A 27,263-nucleotide genomic window follows, 5' to 3' on the forward strand; every position below is an offset into this window, starting at 1 on the left:
CAACGCGTTTCAGGGTTATCCCCTGTGTGAGATTTGAGGAAGTCATTGTGTGTTGTCCGAGGCACAAAATTGTCTCTTCAAGAGTAAGTGATACTATTCAAGCTTTATCAATGTTTTACTGGTGAAACTATACCGATAGTCTGAAGGAAACAATCAGCACAGCAAGGAAGTCAGTGAAAGATCCTCAGGAGAACAGCTTGGAAGATGGTTTCAAAAAATATAAACCTAGCAGGAATGGCCGGACAAAAAACGTTTTCAAGGCATCAGAGTGGAGCCAAACAACAGAGGTACTATAGCTAAAATACTCAAAATGTTCTCTTCTTTTTCTCCTTTCTTTTTTTGGGGGATTGTCGCGACCACTAGAGTTTTTTTTTAATACTCAGTAGGTTGCCCACATCCCCCGTTCTCATCCTTGTACCAGGGCAACATTTTCCAGGTCAAGTCGCCCAGACAGCAAGTAAGGGAAGGACCCAAAAAAGATGCAGGGTGTGTTCTAAAAGGGGGATAAGGAAAGACACCCTTTACCACTGTGAAACCTGCCTTGAAAAACCTGGCCTGTGCATGCAGGATTGTTTCATAATCTACCACACATCCATGGAGTATTCATTTATTTTCATCCTTTATGCTCCCTATAATATTTCCACTTTATATCTCTGATTTAGTCCACCTCGCTTGCATATCCACTTTCCAACAACCACTACATATTTTCTTCTGTGAGACAACCGTGTCCTTTCCACCCTTTAAAATGTTTGTACGGGTGTCCAAAAAGAGGTCACTTCTAGGTTTTTTTTATTTTATTTCTGGGGACCCCAGGAATTTTTAAAATGCAACATGGCACCTAAAATCCATGTCTGTTTATTCAGGCCTGCAAAAACCATATTTTGCACTTTGCCTCTAGAGCCCTGCTGTGCGCCCACACAGCAGGCTACAAGCACATATGGGGTGTTTGCAAAAAGGGGAGAAAATGGGGAACATATACTTGGGTGCATTTTTTCCTTTAACCCCTTGTGAAAGTGAAAAATTGGGGTCTGCTAGTAATTTTTCATTTTTTTCAAATGTGTGCTTTGAAATCCTTTCTCTAGTATTTCTGCCTTCTGTGAGACACCTCTTTGTTGAAAAGTACCCTTTCTACCACTTAAAATGTTTGTATGGGGGTGCTCCTTCCGAAATGGGGTCACTTCTTGGGGTTTTTCATTTCTGGAGACCTCAGGAAATGTATTTAATGCAACATGGCAGCTAAAATCCATATCTGTTTATTCAGGCCTGCAAAAAACAGTTTTTGCACTTTGTCTCTAGAGATCTTCTGTGCGCCAATACAGCAGGCTACAAGCACATATGGGGTGTTTGCAAAAAGGGGAGAAAATGGGGAACATATACTGGGGTTCATTTTCTCCTTTAACCCCTTGTGAAAGTGAAAAATTGGGGTCTGCTAGTAATTTTTCATTTTTACAAATGTGTGCTTTGAAATCCTTTCTCTAGTATTTCTGCCTTCTGTGAGACACCTGTTTGCTAAAAAAAAGTACCCTTTCTACCACTTAAAATGTTTGTACGGGGGTGCTCTTTCCGAAATGGGGTCACTTGTTGGTGTTTTTTATTTCTGGGGACCTCAGCAATAGTATTAATTGCAACGTGGCACCAAAAATCCATGTCTGCCAATTCAGGCCTGTCAGCAAAATTCACATATTGCCGTTTGCCTGCTGTGCGCCCATACTGCAGGCTACAAGCACATATGGGGTGTTTCCTGAATGTAGAGAAAAGGGGGAACATAACCTGGGGTGCATTTTCTCCTTTAACCCCTTGTTAATAAAAATTGGGGTCTGCTAGTATCGGTAATTATTTTTCCCCCACAAATATGTGGTTTGAAATGCTTTCTCAAGTAATTCTGTCTTCTGTGAGACACCTCTTTGCTAAAAAGTACCCTTTCTACCACTTAAAATGTTCGTACGGGGGTGCTCTTTCCGAAATGGGGTCACTGGTTTTTTTTTTTATTTCTGGGGACCTCAGGAATTTATTTAATGCAACATGGCACCTAAAATACATGTCTGCCAATTCAGGTCAGCAAAATCCATATTCAGCTGTTTGACTCTAGAGCCCTGCCATGCGCCCATACATAATTTTTTGAGCACATATAGGGTGTTGGCGTATTAATGGGGAACAAAATGTGGCGTGCATTTTCTCCTGTTACTCCTTGTGAAAGTGAAAAATGTGGATGTAAAGCAACTTTTTTGGGAAAAAAATTGTAATTTTTCATTTTCACAGCCAAGCGTTTCCTAATTCTGTGAAACGCCCGATGGGTCAAAGTGCTCACTACACACATTCAAATATTCCTTGAGGGGTGTAGTTTCCAGAATGGGGTCACTTTTTGGGGGTTTCCACTGTAGAGCCACCTCAGGGTGTTTTCACATGCAACATAGCTCCCAATTACCATTCCAGCTAAATCCTCTCTCCTAACGCCATATGATGCTTCTTCCACTCGGAAGCCTTCTGTGCGCCAATGCATCATTTTTGAGCACATATGAGGTGTTGGCGTATTCAGGGTGAAATGGACAAAAAATGTGGGGTGTAAAATATTCCTTGAGGGGTGTAGTTTCCGGAATGGGGTCACTATTTGGGGGTTTCCACTGTAGGGCCACCTCAGGGTGTCTTCATATGCGACATAGCTCCCAATTACCATTCCAGCTAAATCCGCTCTCCAAAAGCCATATGGTGCTCCTTCCACTCTGAAGCATGCTGTGTGCCCATACATCAGTTTTTGAGCACACATGGGGTGTTTCTGTAAACTCCAGATTCAGGGTAATAGATTTTGAGTTTTTTTTCTGCTGTTAACCCTTGATGTGTTGCAGAAAAAAATAGATTAAAATGTAAAATCTGCAAAAAAAAAAGTGAAATTTCATTCCCATTTTCATTTAATTCTCGTCACAGGAGCTCAATACCGCAAAAAAACTGATCAGTTTTATCCTAATGCATTCTTAATGGAAAGAATTCCATTCAGGATGCATCACTTCAGTCCCTCTTACGTTTTTTTGACGGAGAAAATACCGCAGCATGCTGCAGTTTTCTCTCTGGCCAAAAATACTGAACACTTGCCGGAATACCGGATCCGGCATTAATTTACATTGAAGTGTATTAGTACCGGATCCAGCATTAAGTGTTCCGGCAAAACGGATCCGGCTTTCCGGTCTCCGCATGCACAGACCTTTAAAAATGCAAAAAAAAATTATACCGGATCCGTTTATCCGGATGACACCCCGGAAAGACGGAGTCGGTATTTCAATGCATTTTTCAGATCCATTCGGATCCGTTTGACAAATGCCATCAGTTTGCGTCCAGATTGCCGGAACTGCCTGCCGGAATCATCTGCCGCAAGTGTGAAAGTACCCTTAGCCGCCGGTCTTAATTAAGCCCCATAGCTGGCGGAGCATCCACCAAAGTTAAAAGAGATACATTAGCATATCCAGAGCCAGTCTATTGTAAGCCAGCTTCCTAGCAGACTTACATTTACACCATTTTCTACGTCTAATCCAGGCATATAAAACGATGAATGAGACGGGCCAGCTGGCCCACACCACGCCCACAATTTTAGACCTGGCGTGAGCGGGGAAAAGTTGCAGATTGCTGCACAACTAACCGTTGTTCCGCCATCTGTGCCTGAAATATGCCTGATACAGGCATATTTCAGTATAATAAATGACCCCCTTATTTTTTATTAGCATTTACTCCTGCTGCACACGGCCGTTTTTTTTCCCCGTTTACTGGCCGTTTTTTGCGTTCCGTATACGGTCCGTATACGGAACCATTCATTTCAATGGTTCCGCAAAAAAACTGAATGTACTCCGTATGCATTCCGTTTCCGTTTTTCCGTTCCGTTTTAACATAGAACATGTCCTATTATTGCCCACAAATCACGTTCCGTGGCTCCATTCAAGTCAATGGGTCCGCAAAAAAAATGGAACACATACGGAAATGCATCCGTATGTCTTCCGTTTCCGTTCCGTTTTTTGCTGAACCATCTATTAAAAATGTTATGCCCAGCCCAATTTTATCTATGTAATTACTGTATACTGTATATGCCATACGGAAAAACGGAAATACAACGGAAACAAAAAACGGAACAACTGATCCATGAAAAACGGACCGCAAAACACTGAAAAAGCCATACGGTCGTGTGCAATAGGCCTTAGGCTACTTTCACACTAGTGGTATGGACCTCTGGCAGGCTATTCCGTCGGGTGAACAGCCTGTCGGATCCATCCTGCCGCTAGTGAACTTGTGCCCCCGGACTGCCGCGAGAGGCTGCCGGGATAAAACTACGACATTTAAAAACTCTGATATTTATTCCGGCAGCCTCTCGCCGTGTCTCTACCGGAACTCCGCCCCGCCCCCATTATATGGGGACGGAGCGGCAGTCCGGAGGCACACGTTCACTAGCGGCAGGACGGATCCGACAGGCTGTTTACCCGACGGAACAGCCTGCCGGAGGTCCGTGCCGCTAGTGTTAAAGTAGCCTTACAAGAAAACGACCACTAGATGTCAGAAGTAAACCAATAAAGACAAACCAGATTTATGAAAGGATAATAAATAAGGTACAAATTGAAGACAGATTTTGCCAATATGCATGTTTTTTTCACTCCAAATAAAAAGGCGAGCTTAGTAAATGTGCCCCTCTGTGTGCAGCATTCCTGCAACTCTCTGCATCTGGTATAAGCGGCCCTGTCTAGATAGGTCACTATAGCTGGGTATAGGCCATTAATATGTAAGATCTGCACCTGTTATGTGTTTCTGACCAGCAGCTGGTTTGGGGTCACAATCACTGATGGAAATCACTGATCAAACACTGACTATGTGAATGAGGCCTCAGAAAGCAGCTTTCCAAAAAGTGAAATTTAGCTCCGGTCATCAAAGTTTTTTTTCAGAAACATTGATGTAAATCACACGGTGCTGGGAACACGCCTGCTTTCCTGTGCACACACCTTTGTGTTTCTGCTTCCTTCAGCTTCATAGTAATCTTCAAGATGTTACCAGATACTTCTACAGAACAAGGTCAGTTAGAAATGTAGTAGATGTCACTTTCTGCTGCTACAGGTGTCACTGGTAAATTAACAACTTTTCCAGTCTCACTACCTAAAAATAATAAAACCCTAACAATAAGTTATTGGAAAAAAATGCAAAAAGTAATAAGAAGCAACCATGAGAAGGAACTGAGAGTCTGTAGCTCACATTCATGCATGTGGAAACCACGGTATTATAATTTCCCGACCACAGACCAGTGCACAACCTCCTTTACTACCTCCTCTACATTACAGCAGAGAAATGCACTCACAAAGTGAAAGTCAGCGTACTGATGGCGGGTCAGCTGTAACCTTACCAGGTTGATGGGCTCCCCGGGAAGATAGCAGAACCTCTGAGGACTGTACAGCTGAGAGGAGCATGGTAAGTGTGTGCACATACCCCAACTATACAACTGTACTGAGACAGGACATGTGTGTTATCTATAGTCCCTTCTGAAATAGTATATGCGCTGCTGTCGTATTCAATCTATGGAATAGGAGTAGCATTTAATGTTGTAACAGGAGCTAACAATAGATATGGTAAATCTCTATCTAAATCGTATTTCAGTTGACTTAAAGGGGTTGTCTCACTTCAGCAAATGACATTTATCATGTAGAGAAAGTTAATACAAGGCACTTACTGATGTATTGTGACTGTCCATATTGCCTCCTTTGCTGGCCTGATTCATTTTTCCATCAGATTATATACTCCTTATATCCAGGGGTTACGACCACCCTGCAATCCAGCAGCAGTGGTCGTGCTTGCATACTATAGGAAAAAGCCCTAACCAATGCACACTCCGATAGTCCAGACCATGAGAGAAACTGGAGCCTTTTCCTATAGTGTGGAAGCACGGCCACCACTGCTGGCTTGCTGGGTGGTCATAACTGCTGGAAATGAGCAGTGTATGATGTGATGGGACAAATTAATTAAGCCAGCAAAGGAGGCAATATGGACAATCACAATACATTAGTAAGTGCCTTGTATTAACTTTATCTACAGGATAAATGCCATTTACTGAACTGAGACAACTGTCTCCAGGAGATTCACTGGTAAAGCAGGCGCAAAGGGCCTCATTTATCAAAACTGTCTAATAGGAAAACTGTCTTAGTTGCCCATAGCAACCAATCAGAGCTCACCTTTCATTTTTTCAGAACACTTTAAGAAATTATTGGTTGCTATGTACAACTAAGACAGTTTTGGTAATTGAGGCCCAATGCCTTGTAAGACCAGCTCAGCTGAATATACTGATGCCTTTCATTTTGTGATCCATTGCCTTATTCTGGAGAAAAAGTGCTTTTTTAATCCATATGCAAATGAGCCGTGAAGTGCACTGAGGGCGGGCCCAAGCCACTCTTTTCACCCTTGTTCTTCCTGCTTCCTCTGCTAGCGCCTTCATCTTCTCCTTCATAGTCATCTCACCTAGATCTGTCAAACATGGAGGAGAGGGAGGGGCTGACAGAAAAAGCAGGAGCAGAAAGGGTGCACAGAGTGGTTTGGGCCCGGCCTCGGTGCACTTCGCTGCCCTTTTGTATATGGCATTTAAGTACTTTTTCTCCAGAATCAAGCAATGGATCACAAAATGAAAGGTACCAGTATATTCAACTGAGCTAGCTGTACAAGTCATTGAGGGTAATTTTGTGACGCAAATTTTTTTTTTTTAAACAAATATTTTGTCAATACGGGCATTTTGTTGCCACGTGGGACTTCAGCTCCAGCAAATTTACAATAATTAATGCCTGAAAACAGGCATAAAAAAGGAGTAAAAACTACTCCAGGCACATGGACTGCCAGAAGTTACCTTTCCATGAATTGATAATGTGTGTGATTTGTCGCTGGACTGGAAAAAAATGCAATGATTTGTTCACATTTGGGGATTCCTGAATATTGTGCAATTTTTTGCAGTAGTCACATAGTACAGAGTAATGGCACCAGCGTCTAGATTGGTGTTTTGCCCATTAAACCATCAAGTACTTACACACAGCAGCTTGCAGGTCTTAAAATTTAAATTTTAGTAATCCGGTATGTCCATATGTGCGTTCCACGGCCCTGGAAAAAACCGGGAAACACATGGCCGGTATCCATGTTTTGCGGTTAGGGGTACGGTCGTGTCAGTAGGGTCGTAATCAGATTTAGTTTAATCGTACGCGTCTGGTTGCCCATACATGACGTGGCCTAGCAGGAGGATCCACATAAAGATCACTGCTAATTTCTGGGCCTCACCTGACTTGCCAGCCAGTATATACAGGTGAAACTTGGAAAAATTTGAATATCGTGCAAAAGTCCATTTATTTCAGTAATTCAAATGAAAAGGAATTGTATTAATGCAGCTTAAAATTAGAATTTTGTGAAAAGGTTCAATATTCTAGGCTCAAAGTGTCACACTCTAGTCAGCTAATTAATCCATACCCCCTGAGCAAAGGGGACCTGAGATTGTGACTTTGGGGTTTTCATAAGCTGTAAGCCATAATAATCCAAATTATAACAAATAAAGGCTTGAAATATCTCGCTTTGCATGTAATGAGTCTATCTCATATATTAGTTTCACCTTTTAGGTTGCATTACTGAAATAAATGAACTTTGCACAATATTCTAATTTTTCGAGTTTCACCTGTATGTACAGTTGTGTTCAAAGTAATAGAACTCAGACATCACTAACCTGATTAATCACTGTTTTTGGTAGAAATGATATATCTACATGGCAAATAATTTACTAGCAGGTGTAGTACAGTAATAGAAATCCAACAGACCCAACAGTCATGACATGCATGCTGCCGATTCTGTGTAATTCAATCACTTATTGAAAGGGGCATGTTCAAAATAATAGCAGTGTGGAGTTCAATTAGTGAGGTCATTCATTTTTTTAGAAACAGGTGGCAATTATTGCCCTTATTTAAGGAAGGAAGGCAGCAAATGCTGTACGGGCTGGTTACAGTGCATTTCTCTCAGAAATTCTGAGAAAAATGGGTTGTTCCAGACATTTTTCAGAAGAACAGCGTACCTTGATTAAAAAGTTGATTGGAGAGGGGAAAACATATAAAGAAGTGCAGAAAATGATAGGCTGCTCAGCTAAAATGATCGCAAATGCTTTAAAATGGAAACCAAAACCTGAAAGACATGGAAGAAAGCGAAAAACTAGCATTCAGTTGGATAGAAAAATAGCCAAAATGGCAAGGACTCAGCCAACAATCAGCTCCAGGAAGATCAAAAGTGTAAAGTTACCTGTGAGTACTGTTACAATTAGAAGACGCCTATGTGAGGCCAAGCTTTCTGCAAGAAGCCCCCGCAAAGTCCCACTGTAGAAAAAAAGACATGTGCTGAAGAGGTTACAATTTGCCAAAGATCACATTGACTGGCCTAAAGAGAAATTTTGTGGACTGATGAAAGTAAGATGTTGTTTTTGGGTCTAGTGGCCGGAGACAGTTTGTCAGACGACCCCCAAACACTGAATTCAAGCCACAGTACACTGTGAAGACAGTGAAGCATGGTGGCGCCAGCATCATGATATGGGGATGTTTCTCATACTACGGAGTTGGACCTATTTATCACATACCAGGGATCATGGATCAGTTTGAATACATCAGAATACTTGAAGAGGTCATGCTGCCTTATGCTGAAGAGGAAATGCCCTTGAAATGGGTGTTCCAACAAGACAACGACCCCAAAAACATCAATAGAAACATAGAAACATAGAATGTGTCGGCAGATAAGAACCATTTGGCCCAATAAGTAGAGTCCAGCTCACCTGCTGTAGCATTCTGTCACAATAAACATCTGGTGCACGGGAAAGGTAAGACCTTGAAATACTTTACTAATAAAAGAATCCAGCACCGGAGAACTGTAAAGCTGTGCGTTCCTCTATTGCAGTGGTAAAATTCAGGCAGCAATTCAACGACATCCAGTAACATCCATCTTAAACTCAACGCGTTTCCAACAACACTGTTCTTACTCATGACTAAGAATGCACAGGTTTACAGTTCTCCGGTGCTGAATTCTTTTATTTGTCAAGTATTTCAAGACTCCAAAAACACCAGCAAAGGTGCAACATCTTGGTTTCCAGACCAACAAGATTGACGTTATGGAGTGGCCAGCCCAATCCCCGGATCTTAATCCAATAGAAGACTTGTGGGGTGACATCAAAAATGCAGTTTCTGAGGCAAAACCAAGAAATAGAGAAGAACTGTGGAATGTAGTCCAATCATCCTGGGCTGGAATACCTGTTCACAGGGGCCAGAAGTTGGTTGACTCCATGCAACACAGATGTACAGCAGTTCTCAGATACAGCGGTTATACAACTAAATATTAGTTAAGTGATTCAAAGTAAAGCAAAATCTTGCTTATATAGTGAATGTTTGAGTTTGTAAAGAAGAATGCAAACACTGCAATTTATTTTGAACAGTCTAATCTACTTTTTTTTAAAAAATTTAGAGGAACAACACAAATTTGATATAATTTTCTTCATGTTTTGATTTGGAATACAATGTAGTTTTTCCAATGCATTTGTGTGTATGGAACTTTTAGAAAGATTTTGAGCTTTATTCACTTTTTTAAACACACTGCTATTATTTTGAACACAACTGTATAAGCACGGCGTGGCAAATGCAGGTACGACCCATCAATTAGTGGTGATCCGCATGTGGATCTTGCTGCCAGGCCCCATCGTGTACCAGCAACAACTTACAGATTTATTTTCCATAGCTTGCAGGTAGGTACCCTCACCATAAAAAAAAAATCATTGAGTTAAAATGGCCAGGTTGCCAGTTATTTCATGAGATAGTCCCATATTAGACATTTTTGGCATATCTGCAGTATATGCCATAAAAGTCTAATGCAAATCCAACCTCTTGGACCCACAGGTATTTTCAGAACAGGGGTCCACTGCCCCACATCCCCTTTTGAAGCAGAGAGCGGATAGAAAGATGTGTGCACATACACATTGCTCTCTCAATTCACTTTAAAGGGAGTCACAAAAACTGTAATTTCCGATAATTGCTCTGTTTACCCATTTGAAGGCTTGACAACTTTCAGTTTTTGTCTTCTTTTTTCACTCAATTATATAGGTGTATGATGTCTTGTTTTTTTCGCAGTACAAATTGCATTTTCTAACCTCACCATTTAATATTGCATAAGTTCAATATACAGTTGCAAGAAAAAGTATGTGAACCCTTTGGAATGATATGGATTTCTGCACAAATTGGTCATAAAATGTGATCTGATCTTCATCTAAGTCACAACAATAGACAATCACAGTCTGCTTAAACTAATAACACACAAAGAAATAAATGTTACCATGTTTTTATTGAACACACCATCTAAACATTAACAGTGCAGGTGGAAAAAGTATGTGAACCCCTAGACTAATGACATCTCCAAGAGCTAATTGGAGTGAGGTATCAGCCAACTGGAGTCCAATCAATGAGATGAGATTAGAGGTGTTGGTTACAGCTGCCCTATAAAAAACACACACCAGTTCTGGGTTTGCTTTTCACAAGAAGCATTGCCTGATGTGAATGATGCCTCGCACAAAAGAGCTATCAGAAGACCTACGATTAAGAATTGTTGACTTGCATAAAGCTGGAAAGGGTTATAAAAGTATCTCCAAAAGCCTTGCTGTTCATCAGTCCACGGTAAGACAAATTGTCTATAAAAGGAGAAAGTTCAGCACTGCTGCTACTCTCCCTAGGAGTGGCCGTCCTGTAAAGATGACTGCAAGAGCACAGCGCAGACTGCTCAATGAGGTGAAGAAGAATCCTAGAGTGTCAGCTAAAGACTTACAAAAGTCTCTGGCATATGCTAACATCCTTTTAGCGAATCTACAATATGTAAAACACTAGACAAGAATGGATATCATGGGATGATACCACATAGGAAGCCACTGCTGTCCAAAAAAAAACATTGCTGCACGTTTACCGTTTGCACAAGAGCAATTGGATGTTCCACAGCAGTACTGGCAAAATATTCTGTGGACAGATGAAACCAAAAGTGAGTTGTTTGGAAGAAACACACAACACTATGTGTGGAGAAAAAGAGGCACAGCACACCAACATCAAAACCTCATCCCAACTGTGAAGTATGGTGGTGGTGGCATCATGGTTTGGGGCTGCTTTGCTGCGTCAGGGCCTGGACGGATTGCTATCATCGAAGGAAAAATGAATTCCCAAGTTTATCAAGACATTTTGCAGGAGAACTTAAGGCCATCTGTCCACCAGCTGAAGCTCAACAGAAGATGGGTGTTGCAACAGGACGACGACCCAAAGCATAGAAGTAAATCAACAACCGAATGGCTTAAACAGAAGAAAATACGCTTTCTGGAGTGGCCCAGTCAGAGTCCTGACCTCAACCCGATTGAGATGCTGTGGCATGACCTCAAGAAAGCGATTCACACCAGACATCCCAAGAATATTGCTGAACTGAAGCAGTTCTGTAAAGAGGAATGGTCAAGAATTACTCCTGACCATTGTGCACGTCTGACCTGCAACTACAGGAAACGTTTGGTTGACGTTATTGCTGCCAAATGAGGTTCAACCAGTTATTAAATCCAAGGGTTCACATACTTTTTCCACCTGCACTGTGAATGTTTACATGGTGTGTTCAATAAAAACATGGTCACATTTAATTCTTTGTGTGTTATTAGTTTAAGCAGACTGTGATTGTCTATTGCTGTGACTTAGATGAAGATCAGATCACATTTTATGACCAATTTGTGCAGAAATCCATATCATTCCAAAGGGTTCACATACTTTTTCTTGCAACTGTAGGCTGGAATTGAAAAATAAAATAAAATGACGCCATAGTTTCATGGGTTTAATTTTATGGCGTTAAGTAGGCAGTAAAACTGACCTGTTGGTTTCATTATCGGGTTAGGGCTCATGCACACAAACGTGTTTTCTTTCCGTGTCCGTTCTGGTTTTTTTGCAGACCGTATGCGGAACCATTCATGTCAATGGGTCTGCAAAAAAACACACGAAAGTTACTCGGTGTGCATTCCGTTTCTGTATTTCCGTTCCGCCCAAAAAATAGAACGTGTCCTATTATTGTCCGCATTATGGACAAGGATAGTACTGTTCTATCAGGGGCCAGCTGTTCTGTTCCGCAAAATATGGAATGCACACGGATGTCACCCGTATTTTTTGTGGACCGCAAATTACATACGGTCGTATGCATGAGCCCTAAGTATGATTACAACAATATCACCTTATATAGATTTCTTTGTGTCTAAAAAACAAACAAAAAAAACAACTTATGTTCACCATATAGGATAAATATTCTGGCATTTTGGGATGCAGCGATGCCTATGATAATTTTTGTTTATATTTATTTTAATCATAGGGAAAGAGGTGATTTGAAATGTTTTTTTTTTTTTTATATTTGTAAACTTTTTAAAAAAAATAATATTTTCCTCTTTTTAAGCCTCCCCCGGGGGACCTGAACATGCGATCATTAGATTCCTTTTTTGTACTGTCAAAGCTAGTCAGTGTATGTAATGAAACATTGAGGATGACCATCAGTGTCTGCATCATGTCATCAGGATCATCTCTTCATTAGCATCATCACCTGACTGGCAGCTGCAGACAGAGGCAGACTATCCATACCGGAGGTCCAATGACCAGGGGGTGCCCAATTCCTCCTTATGACCACCAGTCAGGTACATTATGATTAATTAATGCTGGGAGCATGTGGTACATGTGCACCTGGCTGGCAAAAGAAAGTGCCCTCCTGTATTCAACTGTATTGCCATCCTCAGGATGATGATAGAGTTGAATGCCGCGGGTTGGCAGCATTTTTTGCTGCACTGTATATTTGGTTCTGCTGGGGCAGTATTTTGTGCTACACTACAGTACTGCCATCCCCTTCTACTTTTGTTGGCTCTGCCTTCTGTCAATTTGGTCCCGCCTACAACATGGGTCCACTTTTAAGTTTTTTTTCCCCAGGACTACTTTAAAGCGGTATTATGTTTGTTAGAAGTTATTTATCCCCAAGCACTGTACTCGGCTATCTCCGGAACTCCCATAGAAATTAATGGAGCGGCCACTCACATGTGTAACTGGCCGCTCGGCACAGTGCCCCGGTGGAATAATGAATCACAGAGCTAACAATTATACCTGGCTTCATGCATGGGCAAACCAGGCAGGAGGCTTCTAACAAAAAAAAAAAAAGTGCATCCCAGACCCAGGCTCCACTACACTACTTGGTAAATAAAGTGCAATTGCAAAATGACTGCCACTGTCTGTAACCCCTTCTATTAGGAACTATAACTCCCAGCATGCTCTGACAGGGGTGGACCTTTAGGACCTGCTGGGAATTGAAGTTTTCCCCCACACCACCCCTTCCTTTTCCCCAGGCTGCAGCAGTGACTTCCTGTATAAGGCCTCCTGCACACGACTGTTGTGTGCATCCGTGGCCGTTGTGCCATTTTCCGTTTTTTTTCGCGGACCCATTGACTTTCAATGGGTCCGTGGAAAAATCGGAAAATGCACCGTTTTGCAGCCGAGACCGTGATTCGTGTATCCTGTCCGTCAAAAAAATATGACCTGTCCTATTTTTTTGACGGACAACGGTTCACGGACCCATTCAAGTCAATGGGTCAGTGAAAGAACACGGATGCACACAAGATTGGCATCCGTGTCTGTGATCCGTGGCCGTAGGTTAGTTTTTATACAGACGGATCCGAAGATCCATCTGCATAAAAGCTTTTTCAGAGCTATCATTGGTGGCAGCGGAGTGTACCGATCAGAGTCCCAGTTTAATCGCTGGGGCTCCGATCGGTAACCATGGCAACCAGGACGCTACTCAGTCCCGGTTGCCATGGTTACTTAGCAATTTGTAGAACCATTATACTTAGCTGCGATGTCTGCGTCCGGCCGGGAGCTCCTCCTACTGGTAAGTGACAGGTCATGTCACTTACCAGTAGGAGGAGCTCCCGGCCGGACGCAGACATCGCAGCTCGCAGGTAAGTATAATGGTTCTACAAATTGCTAAGTAACCATGGCAACCGGGACTGCAGTAGCGTCCTGGTTGCCATGGTTACCGATCGGAGCCCCAGCGATTAAACTGGGACTCCGATCGGTACACTCCGCTGCCACCAATGATAGGGGGGAGATTTTAATTAGGAGGGGGAGGGAGGGGAGAAGGCCCACTGGCCACCAACGAGTTAACTACAGGGGAGGGAGGGGGGCCCACTGGCCACCAACGAGTTAACTACAGGGAAGGGGGGGCCCACTGGCCACCAACGAGTTAACTACAGGGGAGGGAGGGGGGGCCCACTGGCCACCAACGAGTTAACTACAGGGGAGGGAGGGGGGGGCCCACTGGCCACCAACGAGTTAACTACAGGGGAGGGAGGGGGGCCGGCCGCACTGGCCACCAATGAGTTAACTACAGGGGAGGGGGGGCCCACTGGCCACCAATGAGTTAACTACAGGGGAGGGAGGGGGGGGCCGGCCACACTGGCCACCAATGTGTTAACTACAGGGGGGGGGGGCTGCCCCCTGCTGCCTGGCAGCACCTGCCAGGCAGCAGGGGGCAGTCATGTACACAGTTCTTTTAGTATATTCTAACCTGAAGCGTCCCCATCACCATGGGAACGCCTCTGTGTTAGAATATACTGTCGGATTTGAGTTTCACGATGTAACTCAAATCCGACGGTATATTCTAACATAGAGGCGTTCCCATGGTGATGGGGACGCTTCAAGTTAAAATATACCATCGGATTGGAGAAAACTCTGATCCGATGGTATATTAACTCCTGACTTTACATTGAAAGTCAATGGGGGACGGATCCGTTTGAAATTGCACCATATTGTGTCAACGTCAAACGGATCCGTCCCCATTGACTTGCATTGTAATTCAGGACGGATCCGTTTGGCTCCGCACGGCCAGGCGGACACCAAAACGACTTTTTTTTTCATGTCTGTGGATCCTCCAAAAATCAAGGAAGACCCACGGACGAAAAAACGGTCACGGATCACGGAAAAACGGAACCCCGTTTTGCGGACCGCAAAAAAATACGGTCGTGTGCACTGCTGCCAATTACTTCAGTGGTTTCAAGTCCTATACTGTTGAGACCAGCAATTGGTTGTAGTGGTATCCAGGAAATCAATACTGCAGCCACAACAATGTGTGACTGGCTGCAGCCTGGAGAAGTGGAAACGGCACTGGATTTGAGGAGGCTCGTGAAGTTAAAGGGTTACACTCATCTCAGACATTGGTGGCATATCTCTAGGATATGCCACCAATGCCAGGTGCTCTGGGACCTGCTCCAGAACGGGGTCCCTGAAGAGAGAGAAAGTACACACGGCCCATGTGAGATGCAATCTCCATTCAATTCTATAGGTGTTCCGAATATAGCTGAGTGAGCATGCAGATCTCTTTGGCACCCCTGACGATCAGCTGTTTGAAGGGGCCATGGCAGGATAGTTTTAGTAGCAGCTGTGCCAAGCATTTCAAGTGAGAGCAGTTCAGTCCCATGCAAGTTAATGGGACTGACCTGTAATTCCAGGAAGAGCATGACCGTTATACAGGGTGGCCCACGAAAAAGTAGCCCACCTCCAGAATCTTCAAATCAAATTGCCTAATAGCAAATCTTAGATGTCCATAGCAGAGATAAAGAGTCCATTTGCTCCTAGTCTGACGGAAAATACAGAAAATCCAAAGGGTGCTACTAGATCAGCTCTGTACTGTACAGAAAAAATGATGCCATATTTTTAATAAAGACCAATTGAAAAAATTATTTTAGCTCAAAATGAGTACAATGCAATAATAAAAGGTGTACATAGCCTTTAAATTCATGTTCATTCTGGGCTTTGAAGGCAAGGAGAAGGTCCTATCAGTGATTGACAGTTATGTCTAGCTTCACATCTGCGTATTTCATTCCGGCAGGCTGTTCCATCAGAGAACAGCCTGCCAGAATGAACCAGATCTGGTGCTGACGGATGCGAGCGGAATGTCTGTTGGACCTATTAAAGTATAGTGAGGACCAGCAGACATTCTGTACGCATCTAACTGACAAACAAAGAACCCCTCTGACACAAACCAGATGTAACAGCGGTTGAGGGAATGTATGGAGCGGGCTGCTGCAGTTAGCCTGCTCTATACGCAGCGGGAGGCGGCTGTATAATACAGCAGGCCACCCGCCGCAATCATGGGGAATGGCAATCATGCAAAACACCCTCATTTAAGCCTTCAGATTCCACGATCAACACCGATTTTGGCATCTATGGAGATAGGCAGAGGGATGCGGCTCCCTCTGCCTTCCAATCGAAGCTCAAAAAGTGAAATCGCGGGGCTCCGATCAGTTACCATGGCAACCTAGGAGCCTCTAAAGCTTTCCAGGCCTGCCATGGTGAGTTCCCTGCCGAACTGTGCACGAGGCACAGCTCAGCAGGGAGCACATCTGAATCCCATTCACCCTAATAAATCAAAAGATCCCAGGTTTTAGCCCCCTAAGAGGGTTAAAAGTTATTACTAGTGTTGAGCAAAGCGAGCTTCGGATCATAGATCTGAAGTCGCTTCTGTCAAAACTTCATTTGAATGCTGTACGGAGATCCGTCTCCATACAGCATTCAAATGTATGTGCTCTGGCAAGGTGAAATTCGTTATCATCGAAGTCTCACAATACTTCTGTGAATAACTTTGGACTTAAATTTTTAAACTTGAAAACCATTTTAAAACTTGAATCCGAATTTGGCTTTGGTACCAGCTGGTATCTCAGTACCGAAGCCGATTTCGGATTCAAGTTTTCGATGATAATGAATTTCACCTTTCTGGAGCCCATACATTTGAATCCTGTACGGAGATGGATATCCGTACAGTATTTAAACTTAATTTTGACTGAAGCGACTTCAGATCTATGATCTGAAGCTTGTGTCACTCAACACTAGTTATTACTATAAAAGTAAAAAAAACATTAGAATATTAAAAGTTTAAAACGCCCCCCCTTTCCCAACTTTACATATAAAAATATTAACATAAAAAAAAGTAAACATATCGGGTATTGCCGCATGCGAAAATGTCTAAACTATTAAAATATTAGTTAAAAATTCCTGTGCAGTGAACGCTGTAACAGAAACCAAAAAAATGAAAATCACACAATTTGCTATTTTTTTGTCACCTTTCCCCCTCGAAAAAAATTTAATAACAGTGATCAAAAAGTCATATATATACCACAAAAAAGGTACTAATAAAAACTACAATTCGTCCCGCAAAAAACAAGCCCTCATACAGCTTTGTTAATGGAAAATAAAAACGTTATGGCTGTCAGAAAATGTCGATGTCTATACAAGTTCGGTATCACCATATTCATATTGAGCTGTAGAAGACAAATACTGTTGTGAATTGTGGCTGCGGCATCTGAGAGGCTTTTCTCTGTGAGCACAGCACACCTGGGGCTCAAACGGCTCCCCCATACTGAGATCACATCTTCAAGTGTAAAAAATTTTTTTTTTTTATTTCAAATCGCCCCCTCTCCCCATATTAAAAATAATTAAATATAGGTATTGCCATGTCCCAAAACGCCTGTACTATGAAAATATAAAAATATTTAGCCCACACAGTGAACACCATAATGGAAGAGAAATCAAAATGGCCAGTTTGCTGTTTTGTCGTCGCTTCACCTCCGCAAAAAATTCTGTAGACCTAACTATAAAAAATTATGGGGGTCAGAATATGTTGAACTTGAAACGTAATATTTTTTTCAAAGTTTTTACTTATTTTACATATTAAAACACACTAAAAACTATATAAATGTGGTATCGCTGTACTTGTACTGGCCCAGAGAATGAAGATAACAGGTCAGTTTTACTGCATAGGGAACATTGTAAAAATGAAACCCTTAAAACTGTGGCATAATAGTTATTTTTTTCCAATTCCACCCTATTTGAAAAAAAAAAATTCCAGCCTTCCACTGCATCGTATGCAATATTAAATGCCATTAAGGAGTACAATTTGTCCAGCAAAAAACAAGCTTTCATGCAGCTATGTCAACATAAAAATAAAAAAGTTAGGGCTTTGGGAAGGCAGAGAGTAAAAAAATCGAAAATGCAAAAACAAAAAATTGCACGATCCTAAAGGGATTAAGATCCCTGTAGAAAAGGCCAACAAAATGGGACAATGATTGGGATGGAGCATTCCTGATAATTGCCCTATTTAAATGCGCCAACAGATGATCGAGCATCATTGGTCCAATCTCCTAGATCATTATTTATGGGCAGCATTTTGTGCTGTCTAAACAACGATCTGCCCAGAAGCAATGATTCTCTATAGCAGGGGTGCACAACCCGCGGGCCGCATGCATCCCCCATAGCCAACGTTTGTGGCCTGGTCCTCCTGGACAGAAACACAGCTGTTTCTGACCACAGCACCGCACGATGGAGAATTACAGCTCCTGCTCCTGCACTGTAGCAGGAGCAGGACGGGTCCCTGGCCGTCAGTAACAGCGGGGGAGCCGAGGAGAAGGCAGAAGCAGTGTATCAACGCTTCTGCCTTCTCCTCAGATAGATGACTGCTATGCAGGGTAGACCCAGCTTGGGGCAGAGGAGTGCAGAACTGCAGGGTCAGGAGACAATGCCCCCTCAGCAGGCTGGTTTCCCCTGTAACTGGGGCTCCTTTGGATGCCCCAGTTACAGTGGAAATAGTACAAAAAAGGTGTCCCCAAAGGTCTTTCAGTGATCTCTTGGGGACAGATTATGTGTAAAAAATTATTTAAAAAAAATTTGTAAACAAAAAAATATAATAAAATACAAATAAAAGAAAAAAGAAATAAAATATGATGTGGCAAAAAAATAGAAGATTATAAAAGAAAAAAATACAAGGAAAAATTGCTAAATAAAAGAGTGTTCACTGTTCCCTAAGGGCTCTTTTCCACGAGCGGATGCCGTTCATGTAATCCGCTGCGTGAAAGAGAGCCAAGCCCCGTTCCGGACAGCACAGACACGGAGCATTAACATGATTGATATGCTGCATGCCTCTCTGTGATCTTTTTACTACAAAATCACAGTGAGATAAAGTTGTCACCGTGATTTTGTAGCAAAAAGCTCACAGAGGGACGGAGCAGTATCAATCATGTTAATGCTCCGTGTCTCTGCTGTCCGGAACGGGGCTTGGCTCTCTTTCGCGCAGCGGATTACCCACACAGGATCCGCTCGTGTGAAAGAGCCCTAACAGTCTTTTTGAGATCCCTTGGGGGACACATTATGTGGCAAAAATATATTTAAATAATAAGTAATGAATCAATTATAAAAAAAGAAAAAAAAAAAAAATATATATATATATATATATATATAGTGTATATTACAAATAAAAGGAAAGTTAAAAAATAATAAAATACATAATAGAAAAAACACCCACGCCAACCATCACAAAAAAAAAAGTGTTTGTTAAGGCCTGGTTATTAAAGTGTTAACCAATCAGCTCTTTCCCCACTAGTAAGGGAAAATACTAACGGTTTGCTCTCCAGTATGGGAACGCAACTAAACGAAACGGAATGCATTTTTGTTCAGTTACGTTTTGTCCCCATTTGACAATGAATGGGGACAAAACGGAAGCGGTTTTTCCGGTATTGAGACCCTATGACGGATCTCAATTCCCGAAAAATATTAACGCTAGTGTGAAAGTAGCCTTAGGATGGTCATACCAATTAATGTTGGACAACGCCGCAGATTTTGGTATGGTGGCCACTGGCTATCTAAAATATATAGCCAACCCATCTTTTTACAGTCCCAGGAGGAGGCAGGGGAGATGCCTTATCTGAGTATACAGACTACAGTGTTGTTATACCGCCTTATCGAGGCCTCCAGTAGGACAATTGAGCTGTCAGTTGCAGAAACCAGGAAATGTCAGCCCATTGTGCGTGCTCCCGTTCTATTGTCAAAAGTGGAATATTTCAGGATTTTTATCTGATTAGTTGTGTACAAAAATAAAATTATTATAATGTTCCTAAATAAAACCCTGATGTAAAAAGTGTAATTTACTGATGATGCATTCCCTTTAAAGGAGAAGTTCCAAAGTACTATATAAAAAAACACCTATTTTTATATCTTCCTTCTTTCTAGTTGTACAGTAGTGGTTGAAGTTGCTGATCCAAACCCTTTTCCTGTGTCCTCTTGACAACACTTTCTGTTTTCTATGTGTTGGTTGATATCACTAAGAAATCAGGAATGTACACGTACAAGTGCACAAAATAAATAGTGATGCTCCTGGTGCCCCATACTGATGCCTCCCTCCCTTTAGATTGACAGCCTGCACACTCGCTGTCTAGAACAGTGTGTACGCAGTATGCAGCACAAAATACTACCTATATTAATTAATGCTGAAAGCATCAGATCTTTATGTACCTGGTTAGTAGCCAAGAGGAGGGCTTGGGCAGCTCTCAAAGCATCGGCCCACCGCCCATGAATAGTGTTGTCACGGGTGTAATGTAATAGAAAAAAGTTATAATAATCTGTTTTCAATATTTCATCTACAGTAAAGTCATTGATATATTGCTGCTAATATAATTTTCTTTTCACGTATATTATACTAAAGCTATACACATTCATAGGGTAGCCAGGCGTAGATGTTATTATCTGTGTGTTATGCATCATATTAAAGTAGTTTTCTGGAACTATAATATTATAAGATAGGTGCTAGCCGACTGCCTTAATGAATACTTCTGTTCAGTTTTTACAAAAGAAAAAGGAGAAGGACCTCCACTAGAAAGAATGACTATTAAATCGTTTGATGCATGTATCTTTACAGAGGAAGATGTTCTAAGTTTGCTGTCTAAGGTGAAGACAGATAAGTCACAGGGGCCTGATGAGATACACCCAAAATTATTAAAAGAGCTTAGTGGTGAGCTGGCAAAACCGTTAACAGATTTATTTAACCAATCATTAGTAACAGGAGTCGTCCCGGAAGATTGGAAATTGGCAAATGTCGTGCCCATTCACAAGAAAGGTAGTAGGGAGGAATCGAGCAACTATAGACCAGTGAGTCTGACATCAATAGTAGGCAAATTAATGGAAACCCTATTAAAGGATAGGATTGTGGAACATCTAAAATCCCATGGATTGCAAGATGAAAAACAACATGGGTTTACTTCAGGGAGATCATGTCAAACAAATCTTATAGATTTTTTTGACTGGGTGAATAAAATAATAGACGGTGGAGGTGCAGTAGACATCGCATATCTAGATTTTAGTAAGGCTTTTGACACTGTCCCACATAGAAGACTTATCAATAAACTGCAGTCATTGAGCATGGACTCCCATATTGTTGAGTGGATTAGGCAGTGGCTGAGTGACAGACAACAGAGGGTTGTAGTCAATGGAGAACATTCAAAACAAGGTAATGTTACCAGTGGGGTTCCACAGGGATCTGTACTGGGACCGATTTTGTTTAATATCTTCATAAGTGATATTGCAAAAGGCCTCGCTGGTAAGGTTTGTCTTTTTGCTGATGACACAAAGATATGTAACAGGGTTGATGTTCCTGGAGGGAAACGCCAAATGGAAAAGGATTTAGGAAAACTAGAAGAATGGTCAGAACTCTGGAAACTGAAATTTAATGTGGATAAGTGCAAGATAATGCACCTGGGGCGTAAAAACCCAAGGGCAGAATATAGAATATTTGACACAGTCCTGACCTCAGTATCTGAGGAAAGGGATTTAGGAGTAATTATTTCAGAAGACTTAAAGGTGGGAAGACAATGTAATAGAGCAGCACGAAATGCCAGCAGAATGCTTGGATGTATAGGGAGAGGTATAAGCAGTAGAAAGAGTGAAGTGCTTATGCCGCTGTACAGAACACTGGTGATACCTCACTTGGAGTATTGTGCGCAGTACTGGAGGCCATATCTCCAGAAGGATATAGATACTCTAGAGAGAGTTCAGAGAAGAGCTACTAAACTAGTACATGGATTGCAGGATAAAACTTACCAGGAAAGGTTAAAGGACCTTAATATGTATAGCTTGGAAGAAAGAAGAGACAGAGGGGATATGATAGAAACTTTTAAATACATAAAGGGAATCAACTCGGTAAAGGAAGAGAGCATATTTAAAAGAAGAAAAACTACCACAAGAGGACACAGTTTTAAATTAGAGGGGCAAAGGTTTAAAAGTAATATAAGGAAGTATTACTTTACTGAGAGAGTAGTGGATGCATGGAATAGCCTTCCTGCAGAAGTGGTAGCTGCAAATACAGTGAAGGGGTTTAAGCATGCATGGGATAGGCATAAGGCTATCCTTCATATAAGATAGGGCCGGGGGCTATCCATAGTATTCAGTATATTGGGCAGACTAGATGGGCCAAATGGTTCTTATCTGCCGACACATTCTATGTTTCTATGTTTCTATGTAGGTGGTTGTTCGACTCCCTGCACCCCCACTAATCGGCTCCGTACACTGTGCAGTCAGAGCTCCGTAAACCGTGCAGTCACAGCTGTGTACACCCCGCAGTCACTGCTCCGTATACCCCGCAGTCACCGCTCCATAAACCCCGCAGTCACAGCTCCGTACGCCCCGCAGTCACAGCTCCGTACGCCCCGCAGTCACAGCTCCGTACGCCCCGCAGTCACAGCTCCGTACGCCCCGCAGTCACAGCTCCGTACGCCCCGCAGTCACAGCTCCGTACGCCCCGCAGTCACAGCTCCGTACGCCCCGCAGTCACAGCTCCGTACGCCCCGCAGTCACAGCTCCGTACGCTCCGCAGTCACAGCTCCGTACGCCCCGCAGTCACAGCTCCGTACGCCCCGCAGTCACAGCTCCGTACGCTCCGCAGTCACAGCTCCGTACGCCCCGCAGTCACAGCTTCGTACGCCCGCAGTCACTGCTCCGTACGCCCCGCAGTCTCAGCTCCGTACGCCTCTGATTGGTGGGGATGCCAGTAGTTGGACCTCCACCAATCTGATATTCATATGCTATCCCAACAATACAGTGCTTGAAACCCCCTTTAAATATGCACCCTATGGTATTGTATGTCTTTCAATACATTCTTTATTTTTAGCTCCTCTTTTCAGATTTTTCTTTTCACTTTGAGAGATTTTTATTTTTACCATGATTTGTCACTAGAGGGCACTGGCGTAGTAAAAGAGGCCATAATGCCACGTGTAAGTTGTGTAAGCTGACAATTTTGAACCTCAGTCGTGCCTTTAACATGCACATTCAGCCTCTTAGTGCATATTAAATCATAGAGAAACCAAACATGTAGAGTATATGACGGCTTGAATGTAATGTATAAAGATAACCACGAAAACCTCTAGATAAAACATATTCAATATTCCATACATTCCATATACTGTCTATATGCTGTGGGTACCTAACAGAAGAGCTGTCATGTGGCTTTTGCGGTATTTCATTTTTTTATTCATTTCTTTTCCGTATACAGTCATAAAAAAATAATTGGCACTTCAAACAAATATTTCTATTTTTTTTTTAAAACACATGTGGACATTTAACTTGCCAAGTTGGCTTGTTTATTGTGGACTTGGGGAAGCCTTCGGCTTACTCCTCTCATGTGCCCGGCCAGCTTGTGTCCCCTTTTCATCCCATCTTCTGGCCTTAGCTTTTTTAAGGAGGAAGCTTGTTACTACAGCACTGCACCCATTAAAATCAGTGGAAGCAGTGAAGAGTGGTGTCCACTACACAGTTGATGGTGCTGGGTAGTTTCTGACACCAGAGCTACGCCTGAACAGCTGATCAGCAGGGGTGCTGGGTGTTGGAACCCAGTGGGTCAGGTAGTGACGGCTTATCCTGAGGCCATCACTTAGCAAGACCTGGACAACTCCTTTAACACATGCAACATCTCATGTTTAGGTTTTATCACCAAATTTATGTTAGCAAAAAGCATGGGACAGATAAAAGGGAGTATGCCTGCAGGATCAGACTGTTGTTAGGTTTCCTTCAGCTGGAGCAAAGGTTCAGTTTGTTCCCCTTGCTTTATACCTAAATACACGAGCTAAGGCAAAGTGGCTAGTTGCTCCTGAAATGCATCATCTGGGGCACATGCCCCACCTGCTCCTCACTAGCTGTGCTCTAGAAGAAGACTACATAGTGTATGTTTGTAGTCTGTTACCATGGAGACACATCAAAGGCAAAGGAGCTATAGACACAAAATGGTGGAGTTGCAGAGCTTCATAAAAAAAATCTGAATAAATATCTGTAATAAAAAAAAATATCTGAAGCAGTTTATCTCTACAGGTGAATTATAACCTGTCCATTCAAAACTATAGTGCAGAAATCTTAGTGTTTATTGTGAGATTTTCGCCTGAGTAGTAGTAATTGCTTCTGCTTCTTAAAGGATAAATTGGCCATAGCCAGAGGAGATTATGTCATTGTCATGTTTTCGTGCACCGAGCTCTATTATTGATTTATCGCTTTGTGATAAATCTAAACTCAGGCCCACGAGGCACCAGCCTCAAAATCTGTGCAGTCTGAAAAAAAGGGGGGGAACAACTGCTTTTCAAAGAAAAGAAGTGAAGAGCAATGAGACTGGCTCATTGTGTGCTGATAAAGCCTGTGTTGCCATGGTAAGTTTGTCAAAGTGCTTGCATGTAATTGAATCTCTGTGCGTATCATTCACGCATTTAACTAAATGAGCCAGCGACCTGTGAGTCATGTGGAGTGTGCAAAGGATGGCAAGGCAGGAGAAACACCTACTCCCAACAGTGATAAGTGGGCAAGTGAACACTACTAAATGGCTATATGTATTATGGGAACTCCAACGCCTTTCCGGATTGTGGGCGACAAAAATACAAAAGCTGGAGAGCTGGGATCTGGAGTTCTTACAAGTATCTGTCACTAATCCAGCATTTAACCCATGCAACAAAAAGGTAGCAGCCCCTGGCTGGAAAAAGAGGGAAAGTGTGTGTTAGACTATTATGCAACTTTCCTGCAACCTTTAGAAGATTTTGCGACGGCCAAGTACTGTCTGTAGACACTTAGAGTGAACTATAGCATGTTTTATAATTGCATTCAGAGAGCCATTGCATCTTATTATGGGTGGACGGGCCATAAACCCTACAGGGAAATCTCCTGATGGAACGATGCCCAGGGGGCCACCTGAGCTTTCCTCGTGGCCACCAGCTGGGTACATAATGATCTGATGATCTTAGCTTCAATTAATCCTCGGAACATCAGGTACTTATGCACCTGGCTGTAGGTGCCCTTCTAAACTCAACTGCATCACCGTCCGGTGGCAAGGGTGGAAGTGTTTTGTACTGCACTGTGGTATTTGGTTCTGCTGGGATGGTATTTTTTTGCTGCTCTATGGTATTGCAAGCCCCACCTACTTCTGTTGTCCCTGCCTACTTGTGCTGCCCCTTCTGTCAATTTGGACCCGCCTACAACATGGGACCACTGTTATATTTTTTTTTTTTCCAGGGCCTCTTTAATATCCCAATCTGACCCTGTCTTATATGGTGTATGTGCAGTGAGCCCCTGAGGATGTGGTGCAGAGGTTGGGAGTGGTAGTGACCCTGATGAGGTGTTCTGTCATGGTGTACTCCCTCAGGCTGTTTCTCCCCGGGGATCGTTGCAATGGAAAGGTGATTTGAAGAAGTAAAAGTATAACAGTCTCTCTCTATTTATTGCAAAATTTTACATTTGGCACATCCAGCAGTATTAGGTACAAAGTGCAGTTTTGGTCACAAAATTATGAGGTATGGTGGCTGATTAGGTGGCAATTAAATGGCACTGTCACGAGGGTATCGAGAACCATGCCTGACTCTGTTATACCCGGGGTCAGGAAGTCGCAGCGGTTGGCTGCACGCTCTATTTAAGATAGGGCTGTTTTCCTTATGGTAGCTTTCTGGGTTTGCTTTGCAAACCCTTTTGGCTCACTCAGGGATCCGTAGCTCCTTCTCCTCAGCTGTTCCTTGTCCAGCACTCCCAAACCTCCTTATATTCCTCTCTCACACTTCTTTTCACGTATATTATACTAAAGCTATACACATTCATAGGGTAGCCAGGCATATATGTTATTATCTGTGTGTTACTGTCACGGATGGTGTACAGGAAACAAGATGATACAAATAACAAATGATGACTCACTGGATCCACAACTAAGGAACATAAAGGGAGACCCCTGCAATCGACCTGCCGCTCTCCCTTAATGCTCAGCCTATGCGACCACTCTAAAGGTGAATGGGCGCATATCCACGTACCTCGGCTATCTTAACCTGAAGGCCCTACAATAGTGAGGGGACACGACCACCGGCTCCCTACACAGACACGGAGGGAGTCAGGGTCCCCTGGATCCAGACAACAGAAAATCATAAATACAAAACAGCACTTATCTGAAGACGACTGTGAACTGGGAGCTGGGAGCTGAAGTCAGCATGCACACTCATTCCAGGAAGTAGTATCAGCCACACCCAACTACCTTATGGGGGAGAATATAAAGGGAGGTAATGAGTCTGACTGCATGACAGCTGAGATAGCCTAACGAGGTGAGGAACAGAAACCAAAACAAAGAAACTCAAGGGGGAGGATCTGAACGGCTCCTGTCAGAGCCTCTCAGCTGTCTGCTTGTGACAGTACCCCTCCCTCTAGGAGTGGACTCCGGACACTCAGGGCCCACCTTCTCAGGATGGGACCTATGGAAAGCCCTGATGAGGCGAGAGGCCTTAATGTCCGTCACTGGGAGCCACATCCTCTCCTCAGGACCATAACCCTCCCAATGAACGAGGTACTGGAGGGAACCGCGGACAAGACGAGAATCCACAATCCTAGAGACCTGAAATTCAAGATTCCCATCAACCATAATCGGAGGAGGAGGCAAAGGAGAAGGTACAATAGGTTGAACATAAGGTTTCAATAAGGACTTATGGAAAACATTATGGATCTTCCAAGTCTGAGGAAGATCAAGACGGTAGGCAACAGGATTGATGACAGACAGGATCTTGTAAGGCCCAATAAACCTAGGACCCAACTTCCAGGAGGGAACCTTCAATTTGATATTCTTGGTAGACAGCCACACCAAATCACCAACATTCAGGTCCGGACCAGGCATACGTCTCTTATCCGCCACACGCTTATATCTCTCACTCATATTCTTTAGATTATCCTGAATATTTTGCCAAATAGATGACAAAGACGAGGAGAATCTGTCCTCATCAGGCAAACCAGAAGAGCCCTCTCCAGAGAAAGTCCCAAACTGCGGATGAAACCCATATGCACCAAAAAATGGTGACTTATCAGAGGACTCCTGACGACGGTTATTTAAAGCAAACTCAGCAAGGGACA

The 27,263-nt window shown here is 42.8% G+C and overlaps 1 protein-coding gene across 2 annotated transcripts in view; it reads left to right on the forward strand.

Annotated features, from left to right (window-relative positions):
- Positions 1-5,280: 5,280 nt before the first annotated feature.
- The window catches only part of RASGRP1 (RAS guanyl releasing protein 1), a 218,686-nt gene continuing 196,703 nt past the window's right edge, over positions 5,281-27,263 (forward strand). The window contains exon 1 of one of the 2 annotated variants that reach the window (XM_040411767.1): positions 5,281-5,430. The gene's annotated coding sequence lies outside the window, so the exon portion shown is untranslated. The remainder of the gene's footprint in view (positions 5,431-27,263) is intronic. The other variant, XM_040411768.1, reaches the window with a different exon arrangement.

The sequence above is a fragment of the Bufo bufo genome, chromosome 11 (genome assembly GCF_905171765.1).
Source record: "Bufo bufo chromosome 11, aBufBuf1.1, whole genome shotgun sequence".
Lineage (NCBI taxonomy): Eukaryota > Metazoa > Chordata > Amphibia > Anura > Bufonidae > Bufo > Bufo bufo.